Here is a 16,253-nt window from a genome sequence, read left to right as displayed (position 1 = left end):
TGTAGCGACATCGATACCACCAACATGGCACGAGCATACTAGTCGGGCGCACTCAGCAATGGAGATGGCACCACCATTGGTTGCATTAGCATGGTCCCCGGCTTTGGGCGCGAAAGGTAGTTCGCCGCGCTGCTTGCATGAGAAGAACATGTGGAAGCTACCCCCATCACTCCTGTTCTGAACAATACTGATGCATCTCATGCTGCATGTAAATCAGGTACTGAACACATGTTACTGACTGGGTCTAGTTACTATGATGGAAAATGACGCAGCTTGCGTACTAATACCGTATTTTCTGCTGATGAAATTTCTCAAGCAGATGAGGACACGGTATTAAAGGCAATGAGGCGAGCTGCAACAAGGAACTTGGATGGACCTAAAGAGGTCAAGACGATGGTCGGCAATGGTGCGTCACCTCAATCCACTGGTGGAAAAGTGAGCATTTGTCCCAGTTGGTAAGAGCCATATCTTTTCAATGTCCAACCGGGGTTAAATCTTCGAGACAAAAGGGGTTCTTTAGTCCCGGGTTATTCACCCAGACTAAAGACCCTCTTTAGTCCCTATTGGTGTTACCAACTGGGACTAAAAAGTTTCAAAAACCACCGCGCCCCACGCTCGCCCGCCCGCTGCGCGCGCGCACCGCCCGGCCGCCGCCCACACTGCTTCCACTCCGCCCCACACCGCCTGCGCCGCCCCGCCGCCTGCGCGCGCCGCCCAGCCGCCCGCGCCTGCATCGGCCTCCGCCCACCTGCCTCCACCTCCGCCCACGCCCACCTGCCTCCGCCCACTGCTGCCGCACGCCTCCGCTCCGCCCCGCTCCGCCGGCCAGCCCGGCCGCACGCTGCCACGCACCCCGCACACGCCCCGCACGCGAGAGAGAGGAAGAGAGGAAGGGGAGGGGGTGCCTGCACGAGAGAGGAGGAGAGGGAGGAGATAGGCCGGATCCGGTGGAAAGAAAAAGGAGATAGGCGCCGGTGGAGAAGGAAAATGATAGAGATAAGGAAAAGGGGAAAGAGAGAGAGGAGAAGATATGTGGAGAGAGGAGGGGCGCGCGTGGGGAGGGTGTTTTGTCCTGATTGGAATTACCAACCGGGATAAAATGGGGGGCCTTTAGTCTCGGTTGGAATTTCCAACCGGGACGGGGGGGGGGGGGGGGGGGGTCGGTGCCAGATGTTTTAGCCGTTACAACCGGGACTAAAGCTCCCCCCGCGGTGACCTTCGGTAGCACATTTTTGACCCGGGACTGAAGTCACTTTAGTCACGGGTCCAATGTTAACCGGGATAAAAGGGGTTGAATGTTAGGTCATCACCTATGATCCCATATTCTGTATTTCCTGGTATGTCCAGCAATAGATGTATCTCAAACTTAAAAAATACAGGGTTCTCGACGGATAGGGATCAAAGTACTAAATAGCGGCGGTAGCGGCCGCAATAGCGGCCGCAATAGCGGTAGCGGCCTATTGCCGCTATCGCTACTAGGTAGCGGTCGGGCTGTTGCGGTTTGGAACTTTGCGGCCACAATTGCGCTATAGCGGGCCGTAATAGCGGTGGTAGCAGGCCGCAATAGTGTGGAAAAAAAACCCTAATAGCCCAGCCCACCAGTGGATCCCCATCGGCCATTCGACCTTGCCATCCAGAACACGCCACCGCCACCCGTGTTGGTTGCCCACCGCCACCACCCTTTGCCGGTGCCGCCGCCCTTTGCCAGCGCCGCCGATTCACATACTCGACTCGAGCTCCTCCTAATCCTCATATACCTTTGCTGTCTTACACTCTTAATTTAAGCATGTGAGACATCAGTTGTTTGTATGCAATTAAATATCTATTTATACTTATTATTCATGATATATATATAATTAAAATTATGTGAGACTATTAGGTGCCGCTATTGGAACTTATCGTCTGCAATATCGCCCGCTATCCGCAATCCGCTACCTCCACGTCAATCCGCTACCAACCCGCTATTCGCTATTTATTACCTCGATAGGGATAGGGGTAGCCAGATGGTTAATATATCGATTAATGCCCTAAAAAGAGTTGAGATTGACTGAATGAGTGTAGCCCGAAAAGATAAAAAACATGTAAATCTTTTCGACACTAGTGATGCCGAGGACAATGAAACTGATAGTGCCCTACTAAATGAACTAGTGAAAGATGTCTCTGCTATTGGTTTTGATGACACGGAACTAGACATAAGAAGTTGTGATCTGATGGTGACCGGTCGCAAATCAAAGTGAAATTCCTCCACGAGGACATTCTGGAGGTATTCTGCTAAGTGTTAAAGTAGTGGAACTGGATATTTTACTAATTGTGGAATGGGAGCTTTACATTAAATTCCATCTCCATCATAAAGTGGACAACTTTAAATGGATTCTTATGGTGGTGTACGGGCCGGCACAAGATGAATTCAAATCTGGGTTCTTGTCTGAGTTGGTTTGCATGTCAACAAAACCCCCTACCTACTCTCATAGGTGAGGATTTCAATATTATGCAGCATAGTAGGGAGAAAAACAAAGACAATTTTAATGATCAGTGGCCTTTCTTGTTCAATGCAGCTTTGATTTTAGGGAAATTGATTTAACTAGTCAACAATTTACTTGAGCAAATTCGTTACACAACCTTACTTATGTGAGAAGTTGGATAGGGTGTTAATGAGTACTGAATGTGAGTTTAAGTATCCACATGTGACCGTACAGGCTCTCGATAGAGGAGTACGGACCACACACCTTTATTACTAGATACTGGAGCATCGGCTTACACAGGGGCTGCACGCCAATTTAGAATGGAACTAAGTTGGTTCTCCTGCTAGAATTTCCATGATCGGGTAGTGGAAATCTGTGGAATTAGCCGGTTACAGGTCAAAATTCTGTTCAACGTACTAACGATGGAACAAAAAGATGAGCTCGCTACGTAGACATCTCTGTGGCTGGGCATCGCACACTAATGGTGTGTACAAGCAGCAGAAAACATCCCTACAATCTATGATAAATGATTTGGATATTGCTGCTGAGGTACGGATTTTGTCTGAAGCTGAGCGGGACCAGCTGACTCGGGCTCGCGATCAGTTAACCATACTGCTTCATGAAGAGGAAATTAAATATTATCAGCGTGCCAAAGCAACGGATATCATGCTAGGGGATAATAACACTAGATATTTCCAAATGATTGCGAATGGAAAACATAGAATAAAGAAGATTTTTTTCCCTTGATGATAACGAGAATGGGAAAATTGAGGGACAAGCAGATCTCAAAACATACATAACACACTTCTACAAAGATCTGTTTGGAGCTCCAGAAGAAAATTCCTTCACCCTAGATGAGTCACTAAGGGATGATATTCCCCCGGTGACAGCTTTAGAAAATGAATTCCTAACAGCCCCCTTTATAGAAATAGAGATTCACAATGCAGTATTTGACATGGAACATAATAAAGCACTAGGGTCAGATGGATTTCCAGCTGAGTTCTACCAAGTCATCAAATGGGACCTGATGCAAATGTTCCTAGATCTTCACGCTGGAGTATTACCACTCTTTAGCTTGAACTTTGGTGTCATAACTCTGCTACCAAAAGTCCAAGAGGCAAACTGCATACAACAATATAGATCAATTTATTTGCTAAATGTTAGCTTCAAAATATTTACTATGGTGGCCACCATTAGATTTAACTCAATTACAGATCATATAATTAGTCCAACTTAGATAGCTTTTATGCGAGGATGAAACATCTTAGAGGGTGTCGTTATCTTACATGAGACTATTCACGAGTTGCATAGAAAAAAGCACAGTGAAATTATATTCAAAATTGATTTCCAGAAAGCTTTAGATGGCCATTCTTAATGTAGACACTTCGAATGAAAGTGGATATATTGGGTCAAATCCTTCATTTCAGGTGGAAGTGTTGCAGTTAATGTAAATGTTAAGGTCGGGCCTTATTTCCAAACGAAAAAAGGCCTCTGACAAGGAGATCCTTTATCTCCATTACTTTTTAATATTGTTGTGGATATGTTAGCGATTCTAATAAAGAGAGTCAAGGAGGACGGTCAGATAAATGGAGTAGTACCTCATCTAGTTGATGGTGGTTTATCTATTTTACAATGTGCTGATGATGCAATACTCTTCATGGAACATGACTTAGAAAAAGCTCGTAACATGAAGTTATTGCTTTGTACATTTGAACAACTCTTGGGGCTTAAGATAAATTTGCATAAGAGTGAAATATTCTATTTTGGTGAGGCTAAAGATTCAATCGCTCAATACACAAAACTGTTTGGTTGTAATGAGGGTGAACACTCTCAAGTATTTAGGGATTCCAATTCACTTTAGGAAACTATCGAATGCTGATTGGAAACGAGTTGAGGAGCGGTTTGAAAAACGATTGAGTAGCTGGAAAGGCATACATCTCTCAATAGGAGGGCGATTGATACTGATTAACTCAGTAACCTACCCATGTATATGATGTCCTTCTTCGCAATCCCAAGAGGAGTGCTAAAGAAGTTGGACTATTTTCGGTCCAGATTTTTTTGGCAAATTGACGATCAAAAAAGGAAGTACCGTCTCGCCAAGTGTAGTATTTTGTGTCAACCAAAAAATCAAGGGGGCTAGGAAGTCATGATTTAGATATCAAGAATACTGTGTTGCTTAGTAAGTGGCTCTTTAGACTGCTCACGACCGATGGGACATGGCAAAAAATTTTGCTATTGCACCTCAATTCTAAACCTCTATCACAAGTTGAATGGAAAAAATGGGTACTCCCATTTTTGGGCTAGTCTGGTGAAGGTAAAACGAGAGCTCCTTCATTTTGGAACCTTCACAGTTAAATATGGGACACAAATAAGATTTTGGGAAGACAAGTGGTCGGGTAATGTAACTTTGCATGGTCAATATCCTTGTCTATATAACATAACTTGACAAAAACAGCATACTATAGTAGAAGTTTTAAGCTCCTCACCCATCAATATCTCATGGCGTAGGGATCTCATAGGCAACACATTAGCAACATGGAATAATCTATACCCGTATTGCTAATATAGTGCTGAGCTAAGAGCAAGATGAATTTCACTGGAACATACAACCTATTGGACAGTTCTCAGTGAAATCTCACTGTCTAGCCATGATACATGAAGATGTCCCAAACCTAAACAATTTTTTATGGAAAATAAAAGCCCTCCTAAAGTTTATGATTTTTTTTGGTATTTATGAAGGGGGTAGTGTTGACAAAAGACAACTTAGCTAAGCGTAATTGGCAAGGCAACAAGAAGTGTTGCTTCTGTGCGAATGATGAAACGATTTAGCATTTGTTTTTTGATTGTCATTTTGTGCGCACAGTATGGTACATCACACATGCGGCTTCAGGTCTTTTGCAGCCTCATAGCATACCACATATGTTTGGGAATTGATTATGGAGTATAAGCAAACAAATGAAACCACTAGTTCTGCTAGGAGTGGCTACCACTTGTTTGGTCGTTATAGCTTTGCAGGAATGATTGCGTCTTTGAAAGAAAACTTAACCCTTCTCCTTTGCAGGTTATCTTCTCAATTATCCATTGGCTTCATTCATGGATTATACTACAGAAACCAGCTTCATAGGGCTTACTTGCAGTGACGTCGCAACACTTGGCTCGGTGGCCAAGGAGTTTTTTACCTAGACACACATGGATGGTGGTCTATTCTACGGATTGACAGCCATTAGCTCGCTGATTATGCGTTTATTTCTTTCTTTCTTTTGGCTGTGTGAATCCATGTAGAAGCTGGAAAAATAGTTCAAGAAATTTGTATCAACTCGATGTAAAAACCTTGAATTTAATAAAATTTTCCTTGTGGAAAAAAGTACCAACTTCCGCAGGAACAGTTGGCCCGCAATTCTTGCTCCGCAACATCCAATTCGAGCTATCACCGGACATCTCCTCTCCTCTCCGTTTTCAATCAAAGTATCTAACAAAATATTAGCACCAAATCCAGCACCTGGTTCATCCCTGTTTAAGTGTTCAGTGGCGAGCGGGCATGGGCCAGGCCCCCTATAGTTTCCAATTCTTCACTGAAAATTTTTAAATTCAATCAAATTTTGAAACAAAATCATTCCCCGAAAAAAAAATGAGTTCCTACCTAAGCCCCTTGTCCCTGTTCATCCATCGCACCTCCACTGCGACCGGTCCATGCCAGCCACTCCCTCTCTGTGCCACCAAATCCAAGCCAAGCTGCATCGGCAAGCGGGTGTCATAGGGGCCATGAGGTTACCGGTGATGCCGGAGTCCCTACGTCTCTTTGCGTATGCCTTTGATGCTTAGTGCTTTGAACATGTTTGTGCACTTCAGAGTTATGGCAACTTCACCCACGTGCAGTCATTCAGTATTATGCCAATTTCAGTGTAGTACTTCTAATAAAAATTCATGTGACCAATGAACTGGTATAAAATTTGCATATATTATCTATGTGGTATGTACATGCACCGAAGAACTCAAGGTTGATGCTTTTTCCCATTTATTCTGTACCTACGCAAATCAAGTATAACATAGGATGGCCAGGTGTATTTCTTATTTTTCCATGGGAGAAAAGGTTGAGACATCAGTACTTCGTTTGAAAAGAGATTGATGTATTGGCATGTGAGGTATACTCTACCTCATCAGACAATGAACCACCTTATTATCAGGTTGACAAAAGTCCCAAACATGTAATATTTTACACCTCAATTTATTTTCCTTGGATCCAGGTCTTGAACAAATATTCACATAACTTAGTTTACCTTTTGAAATCTTCTGAAATCTTCTGGGTATAATAAGTTAATAACAACTGAGGTCCACAATGGACAGCGATGATGTAGTGGTCTTAAATAATAAATTATACTGTTCTTTCTAAATGTAGTATTTAAACTGTGCTCTTAAGCACATAAGACTTAGAATCTGGATTAACTTTACTCTAAAGAATATATTTCAAAACCTATCGGTATGTTCTGCTTGAGCTTTCGGAGAAAGAGGGAGGAATCTCAAAAGCTGACCAGTATCATTCTTACTGAGCTGCTGGTACTTAACTACCACCTGACACTATAAAGGTATGGAGACTGAATATGTATCTTGTTATCGATATATATGAGAAAGAGCTTTGCAAATGTAATGATATGTGAATGCAAAAAATTGCCATGTCAAATGGTATTATGATGCCAAAGTATAACTACCCTTTAAACCTTAGATTTCAGTATTATCTGTATGTTTTTCAAGTAAGATTCTTTAGAAAGATTCTATTGCATGTTCGGCTTCTGAATAATACTTTCCTTTCCTTCAGTTTTCAGACACGCATGCACCCCTGAATCTCCTATGTCATAGAAAAAAAAAGCTATACAAATCACTGCCCAACTCTTTATTGAGAAATCTCTAAACTCACAGTAAATCAGAGCTGTGAATCTACGAACAAATCAGCCTTATCTGGTTAAAGGTCCTCTTAGAGCTATTTAAATTGCAAGTGCCAACATGGACAATGAGCATTGTAGTAGCTGGAGGAAGATCAGTTCTAGAACCCTGCATGGATTTTTACCTTCTTATCATCCTACTAAAAAGGGAGAGATAAATATTTGTATGATGATACATATACATACTACATAACTGAACATACCTTTGGGCCGGCCCACTCCACAGACGGCGCGACAAAGCAGTGCCTGTGTTTCTAGTATATATTTAGGTGTATAGCACAATCTATGAATCTTGAAAAGTCAAAAAAACTAATAATATAGGATGGAGGGAGTACAATGTAAGATGAATTACTTTGAAATTACCCGCCAAGTAGGGAATTTTGCAGAGGGGGGTTAAATCAGATATGATTGTTTGTTCAAATATTCTGATAGCTAGTAAATAAGTTAAACTTTCCGCATTAAATTAAACCGCATGGATAGATGCAAAACATATATTAAGTTCAGAGATATGTCTTCTCCGATCTGTATCCATTTTTATTTATAATGTAGGGTACCCGGCCCATACCCATTATATGCTGACACATATGCTGATAGATACATAGCGTCTCATGGATCAGTTATACTACATGTTGATACATACGCAGATAGCAAGATACAGTACACGTGCACGAAAATGTTGTAGTTTGTTTTTGCGAATCAATTGCAAGAAGGGTAAGTACAGTTCCGCTCTCCGTTGGTACGATGATAAAGTTTCTTGTTAACGTGTTTTGCAGAGACTTTCGTTTCTTCAGCAAGCTCAGCATGCTCCTTTTCTGCAGCCATCATCGTGGGCATCTCTGCAGTGCAATTGCTGATGATAACAAGCATGAGAACGGCACACATCACAATCTTCATTGCTCTTGGTGAACCTGATTAACCTGATAGCATAGAATGTAAGAATTCATCAATGAGCTGATAATCTACATGTATGATTTGCTTGCGTAATCTACGATTTTTCCCTTGCCACAGATGAACCCTAACTCACTTACTGATATATATTGTGTCAGTAATAAATCATAGTACTACAAGTGCATTGACCATTATTAGGAAAAAAAATACATAAAGATTTACACATTACTGAGAGGAGACGAATATGTACCAACTACTGTGCTTAAGTGGAAGAATCTATGAACAGAAGGAAAAACTTTGTTATATTCTGATGCATACCAGAAGTTATAAGAGCTACTGGCTAACAATGATCTTTCGTTGGCTCAAAATGCACATTTGTGGTATGCTATTTATAGGAGGTGTAGTACTGTTTGAGTCAAGTACTTTTTGACGTAGTCCTTATTAGTCCAGTAAATTGCCACGAAATGTATTTGTGGGTCACAAACATTATCTCATGAATATGAAATGACGGGTGTGATCAATTCTTGTCTACTCTCAAGAGACTATTGGAATCATGATGCTTGAGTCAGTTTACTGTGGATTTGCAGGATGATGCAAAGGAGCAATACAATATTTTGGCATGCTGGATGACGATATATTATTGTAGACAGATCTGCATGTAGAGTATTTCAGGACAACAAAATTTATAAACAAATTACCATTTCTATTAGCACAAGGAACATCTATCATCTCGTGTTTAAAAGCGAGTCCTTGGACTGAACCCTTTCTTTTTTTTCCTCCCAAAAGCATGGATCATGAATTTCGTATAAACTAGATTAACACCCATGCTGGAAAGAAATTTACAGAAATATTTGCTAAAATTTTATTTTTTTACACACGGATAATTATAGCTTCTCCCTAGGACAGTTTGATAAGGTTTATATAGAATCGACAAGAAGTGCATCTTTTATGAGGAAATTCCATGTTTGAGAATACAAGATAATTCAATTCCTTCCATGGTCATGAAAAGTTTTTCCTCCCTCGTACTCCCTCCATCCTCTTTTGATAGACCTATTTCACATTAGCACAATGACCAAGGAGAATGAACCCTACTTATCATCTAATGAATCATGTCATTATGTACTCCTCGTTATCATATACATGCACCTCGGTATCGATGACATCATCTACATGCACCAATTAGTTTTAGAGAGGAGTTACTCTGCACGGGCATCTGTGTTAAACCTGAGATGGCAACTCAAATACGAATATCAAAAGAGAAAATTTAGTTTTGCAAATAGCCCTATAAAAAGAGAATGGAGGGACTATGACACAACTTCTAACTTTCATTTCTTATTTGATATTTCCATCGTTGCTATTAGTTAAGTCGCTGAAATGATCTCTAAATCATGAAACATTTTGTATTAATAAAATAAATAAAGGTGAACACATTTTTTTTATAAAAAAACACACAAGTACCTTTACAATTTGAAAATTAAAATCACAAGATTAGGATATTTTTTTTTGAAAATTATGTGAATTTTTATGGCACCAAAAAACTTTTCACAAATTATAGGAAAATATCTAATATTCATCACATCAGATGCAATAATTTATTAAATTTGTTTCTAGCACAAGTTACATAGAGAATTATGAAGAATGGGACTTATGATAGAAAATAATTTTATAAATTGATACATCTCTTGTGAGGAATACTAGTTGTTTTCCAAAATTTTTGAAAAAGTATGTTTGGTGCCATAAAAAATTCAAATATGCTTCAAAAGTAGTTGAAATTGGTGAATTTTAATTTAAAACTGCAAAGGTACATGTGCAAAAAGTATTCATCTCCATGGGCTCTATGACCCGGAAATTTTTCATGAATATTGGAAGTATGTTGATGGTCGTTATGTTCAAGTTAGCTAATAGAAGTGATGAAAATGTTAAATAAGGGATGAAAGTTAGAACTCAATATCTGAGGGGCCCCTGTACCAGGGGTGCCCTCATGAAGGGGGTTACACGCCCTAATCCACGATGGGCTGCATGATCTAACAGGCCCATCATGCTCCAGCGTGGCCCGTGCCCTAACCTCTTGGGATCAACCACGGCAAGCCGCGCCCCATCCAACCTCTCGGGCACAACTCACGGAGGGGTCCTTCATGGGTCCGGAGGCCCCCATTGACCTCCTGACAAGGGGTGCCAGTGTCGCAGGGTCAAGTGGTGCATTTAATGCGCACCATGCCACCGAAGGAGCTGTGCCCACCCGCTCGCGTACGGAGATGTGGCTGAGCATGGAACCGACCATAGACCCGAGGATCCAAGGGTGAGGCTCCACCCTTCGGACCGCCCAGGATTTCCTCGGGGGAATGGAAGCACTAGGCTTGTACGCACATCCGGGGGAGGACACCGTGATGCCATCATCCTCATCCTTCTCGTAACGACTCGTCATGGTCAAAACAGGACGATCGTGACCGGCTCGGGACGGACCCTTGTCAGCAAGGCGAGGCCCAGCGAGAGGGCTCACGGCATGGGATGGACACAACGGTGCCCGACTAGTCAGGGAAAAGCTGGGATGTGCGACATGCCTGCTTAGGGGTGTTGACCTCACTTTCACCTGCCCGAGTACGACCACCCCCATCCCGTTCCCTACTAAGGGGTTGGTGGATGGGATGGGAGCTATCCCCAGCACGAACCAGATCACGCCGCGCATGAGCACTCCATGATGTACAGGGCTCACTATGCCTGGCCGTACAAAGCGTGGGGCAGTGGCATGTCAACAAGGATGGACGGGACGTGAGGGCCCGGCCAGGGAGGGCCCATCTTCATCTTCCAGGATAGATGCCTGACCACTCCTCCTGAAGCTCCTAACCACTAGGGTCGGGAGACCCCCTCCTTTCTTCGAACTGTCGCCCGATCCCTAGCCTATATAAAGGAATCAGGCCCTTGATCTTTCTCTCCCTCTCTCGATTCTCACACATTCATCACACACACACATGCATGCTTGCAAGCATCCCATTGTGAGCTCTTCGCACGCTTAAACTTGAGGAACAAAGACTCTTTCCGAGATTGGACGTAGGGACCTTCCCGAACTAGTATAAATCTTTTTTTCTTGTGTGGGATCCACCGGGAGTGAGGAGAGCGTGGCGTATAAGCACTAGCCGGCAATACGAAACACCGACAATATCATTCTTGATCTAAAATTTTTTAGGACCAAGAAAGGAATTGAGTCATCTTTCAGTGTTCAATAAGTAGTTTTCTCATCTTTTATTTAGCTACTGACTTCTTTGTTACTAGCCAATATCAAGTTTGGGGTATGTATGTGTCGACGCTAGGAAGGAACACTAAGGTAGGGCATAATTAGGTTCGGGGGTTTGTACCCAAAAGTGTTAAGGAACTTCCCTATGTTAAGGTTCACTTGCGGTCTCTCTGTCTTCTCTCCCTAGCTCTCGCTCTTTTATAGGGTTAGGATAGATTGGATTGTAACTTCTAGCAGCAAGTAAAACAATTAAGTTTTGACACCTAATTAAACTGCATGGATGAATGCGAAACATCTATTTTCAACAACTGCAGAAGCATTCTGATGGCATAACGGCCAGGGACCTATCTTGCCATATCCATGTTTATCTATGAGGAACACTATTTATCTATCGACAGATTTGTTAGAAAAATCTATCAGATTTGCAATGTTGAGCCTATTAAAAAATATCCCGACAATGAAATAAAATGTAAAAAAACTCAGGGGTGGCAGATTTTCTAAGAAAAATGTCAGATTGGCAATGTTCCGGTCTAAGAAAACAAAATGTTCAGCAGAGAAATAAATGTTCCAAGTAGACAAATCATTTTTTTTTCAATTTTATTTTAATTTAGCCTTTTCTAACATAAAGGATGAAACCAAACTATCGGATTTTAGTTCAATGGTCAGAAAAATAGATAAATAGATAGTCCCTTTATTTATATCTTAAGATACGCACATAGCATCGTCTCAGGAGATTTAATAACCGTAGCAAAACCCCTTTTCGCTCCGAAGTCCTCTATCTGATGATTGCAATCCTTTTGAACGACGCGCCCGCAGGCAACCGCTCTTCTCGAAATTCGCGCAGACGGTGCGGTAAAAATCCCACCTTTACCCCTCTCTCAAACCATCGTTTAAGTACTCGCCTCCCCCGCCGCTTCTTCTTCCTGAGCTCAAAAGCTTTTCTTTCCCAACGGATCATCTCCCGACGCACTCTAGCACTCATTCAACTTCCAACCGTATTCCTCCGGCGACTCTTTTTCTTTTTTTTTGATCATTCCGCGCCGGTCTCTGTAATGGTGATCCCATCAACAACCATGGCTTTCATCCTAGAGGTAAATACTCCGAAATCTCCCCCTTTTACTTTTCACCGTCTTACGCATCTTTTAGATCTGTTCTTAATTTTTCTTCATATCTTCTCAGGAACTTAGGCAAAGAATCACCGTTCCTATATCCGATGCACCTGGATGCACCTGGTCTTATCAGCCTTGGCCCCATAGGGAACCCAGATGCAGCCAAATTGATTAACCTGGAAACTCACAGAGTTCCCTTCAAGCAATCGAACATGGTTCTGAACAGCTGGTTAGGTACTTTTAGGTCCTGGCCAAATGAAACCCCGGGCTGGAGGGCATTTCCTGAGGATGTCAAATTCCAAGAGAGTTCTTTGGGACAAATTGAAAATCGGCCACTACATAAATCTGTCCTTGTCTCAAATGGAAAGGAACGACCCCTTAGTCATCGTAGTATCTTATTTCTGGTCTGACGCCCTCAATGCGTTTTTATTCGGCCACAGACCCATGACCCCTACATTGGCCGATGTCTTGATGTTGACCGGTCTTGATGTATCCTCTCCCGATACGACCTTCGATCTTCTGATCAAGCCCACCCACCGTCTGGAAGCAAAAGGCATTGGCGGGTGGAAAGGCTTCATCGAGAAAAATATGAAGACTGGAACTATCGGCGACAGGGAGTATACAGCCTTCTTAATGATGTGGCTAGAGAAGCACTTCTTCTGTGGCAGATCAGTCGACCCTTCCTCCAACACACAAGTTTTGGCCGAAGCGCTAACAAGAGGCGCTACTATTCCTTTGGGGAAACATTTGCTGGGATCGGCCTATTATATGATGCACCAGATCGCTGTGAAGTTATCATCTGTAGAGCCTATTGGGAACCCTGGTGGCCCTTGGTGGTTCATCACCCTTTGGCTTAACTTATACATGAGCAAAGTCTCCAGAGAACGGGTTGAGTTAAAAACCTTCCCCAATGTCGAGTCGGAGGATGACCCATCATCACAACGCCGTTGCACCTCTTTTGGAGAAGCCGTGTCATCTTTCCCCGGCAGCAAGTTTACTCCCTCAAGAACAGCCGAGTATTTTAGATGTTTTTATATTAGCTATAGTGAAGAAACCACGAACTGGTACCCATACCAGACAGAAGAGCCACTCTTCAAGAATCCTGATTGCTTCGACTCGGGTACCAACTCTTTTGAAGATGACATCATGGACATCTTGATCAAACCCGGAATCTTGCCAGCAAATTTCTTCTCCAGGAAGGATTCTCCAACGTATGAATTTTACAACCCGTCGGTGGTAGCCCGGCAGTTTGGCCTTGGACAGATGCCTTCATCGGCCGTGAAAAGTTCTGAGAGTGGCTTTCAAGGGGGCTTGAATACAATCGACTGTGCAGCTTGATACCAGACTTCAGCACCATCGACTTAACCAACTAGCTGGTAGCACCCTTCTCTACTCAACAATTCAAATTGTGGTGGGGTGAGTGGAAGCAACATCTTTTCTGCGCGTCTCCTGCAATATATTGCAACCAGCTGGACCCCGCTCGTATTGACCCGAACGCAGAGGTATCAATTTTACTGGCCGATGTTTATTTTTTACTATCCTTTTATGCCACAGGGCTATTACTGACTTCCCCTTTCTATGTAGTCCGAGAGCCAAGCTCCTTCGACACGCAGCCGAAGTGGTAGGCCGATAGAGAACTGCCACCCATACACATCATTCCCGATTATCGGCTTTCACACCCCGTTGATGGAAGACATAGCCACCGGCCGATTGAAGCAGAAACTGAAGATGTCTTCTTCGATCGGGTACGCTCCCGTACAGAATCAGCCGATCAATCGGCGATGCTACCAGTCGGGCCCTCAGCTGCATCGACTCAATCAGAAGTACTGCCAGTCATTCAGGAGGTTGACCCCCAAAAGCCGGATCAATGGCTGCATCCTTGCTTGTAGAAGCTGTACAGGTAATCCTTTATGCTACACACCTTCTAAGTATACTGTCAACATTAAATTCCTTTCCTTATCAAGTCACGCAAATTCTCCCAGAGCGAATTATACATCAATCGGTCGACCCTCAGGCAGAGACCGAACCACCAGCAAGCCCTCCAATCGAGGTAAAGTATGTACCTTTCATTTGACTTTTCCCAATCCTTAACTGAAACTGATTGATCTCTGGTGTAGACTATCTTGGACACATCGATTGTACCCTTCCAGGAGCCATCGGCCGCACGATTTGCCGAAGTAAGATAATTGACACCCATTCCCAGATCCAATTATCCCTTTATGCTCATAGAGACTTTTTCCTATCATTCTCCAGGAGCTGGGTCCAAGCACAGTGCCGATCATCATCAAATCCTCTTCTTCTGATGAACTGCCCGCGCCGATTCCTGAGACGGGAGTAGCGCTCCTACCAACCTAAGCAGAAGAAATCCGCTTCAAAGAAGTAAGGACCCTTCGTTTTCACCAGCTGATTTCCTACCCCTGTCGGCTAAAGCACTTTTTCCTTAATTTCTCACAGGAACAAGACACGCCCAACAATAGCCTCTTCTCCTTCGCGTTGGCAGTCTCTGACGACGAGGAAGTTGCTTCTCATCAAGTGGCTTTGGGCTCAATACCAGAAGACATCCGTGCCAAACTCTAGAACATACGAGCTCTTCTCCAGGATGATATTAGCTGATTGGTGCAAGACGCTTCGCCAATTCGGCAAATATTCAATGAGATCAAAGGCCGAGTCCCAGAAGATGCAGAAGAAGCTCTTACACATGCGGCATACATCGAGTCAATGCAAATTCCAGTGTTCAGAGCTCTGCGCCATATGGCCGATCGCGCCAAGCTGGCAAAAGCACGCGAAGAAGAGGAGTCTTATAAGCATCGAGCTCAAGAGGTGCACCATCGGATCGGCACCCTTGAAAATTCCTGACCAAGTATTGTCAGCGCTATAGATAAACTCAAACGGCGCAGGGCAGAACTTGCTAAAGAGATGGAGCAAGTTGTGAAGGCCATCGCTGCTGAAGAGAAGAAACTCCAAGATTTCCTGACCGTCATCGCCGATTTAAAACAAGAAAGGCAGACTCTTGCCCATGAGGCCATCCGACTCCACCGCAACATGCTAGAATCGGCCGATGACGATCGGCGAGTACTAGACAGATCAGATTCGCCTGCGGGCGATCAAGGCCATGAATTTCCTCCTTGGATGACTGTATTGAACTCGAATACCCTTTGAACGTCTTGTAAAACATTAATGCCTTCCACGGTTTCCATGTGAATATGAATCCAAACGACTGTTTTCGCAGCTTTTTCGGTTCAACGGTTACTTGTTTTGAATGCCTTCCTTTTACTAACCGTTGCTTGTTGCCTTATAAATACGAGCCCCTCGCATCCTCCCAGAGGCACTTGCGTAACATTCATACATTCCCCTTCTGCTAAATTCTTCCGAGCCTCCAATCAGACGCTCTGATGGCTTCTTCCTCCTCCATCAACGAGGTACGAAATTAACCTTTGCGCACCTCAACTATTCTTTACCGTCGACTGACTGTCCAATGTCTCTGCAGCCAAACTGGCTCAGCCCTAGTCTTGAATGGGCTATTGAGATCATGCACTCCGACGAGCCGCTGACACAGGCGGACAAAGACCTAATCCAAGCTCATCGTGCAGAACTCCAGGACCACCTCCCCGCCCATATCAGGAAG

The 16,253-nt window shown here is 43.4% G+C and overlaps 1 long non-coding RNA gene across 1 annotated transcript; it reads right to left on the bottom strand.

The window, feature by feature from the left end:
* Positions 1 to 7,891: 7,891 nt before the first annotated feature.
* LOC140223368 (uncharacterized) lies at positions 7,892 to 8,651 on the bottom strand. Its single transcript, XR_011898799.1, has 2 exons — positions 8,606 to 8,651; positions 7,892 to 8,316 (listed from the first exon to the last, which is right to left on the bottom strand). It is a non-coding gene; the product is annotated as an uncharacterized lncRNA (long non-coding RNA).
* Between the last annotated feature and the right edge of the window lie 7,602 nt (positions 8,652 to 16,253).

The sequence above is a fragment of the Setaria viridis genome, chromosome 7 (assembly GCF_005286985.2).
Source record: "Setaria viridis chromosome 7, Setaria_viridis_v4.0, whole genome shotgun sequence".
Taxonomy (NCBI): domain Eukaryota; kingdom Viridiplantae; phylum Streptophyta; class Magnoliopsida; order Poales; family Poaceae; genus Setaria; species Setaria viridis.
The sequence above is the reverse complement of the archived record's forward strand: the minus strand, read 5'-3'. Positions and strand labels throughout refer to the sequence as shown.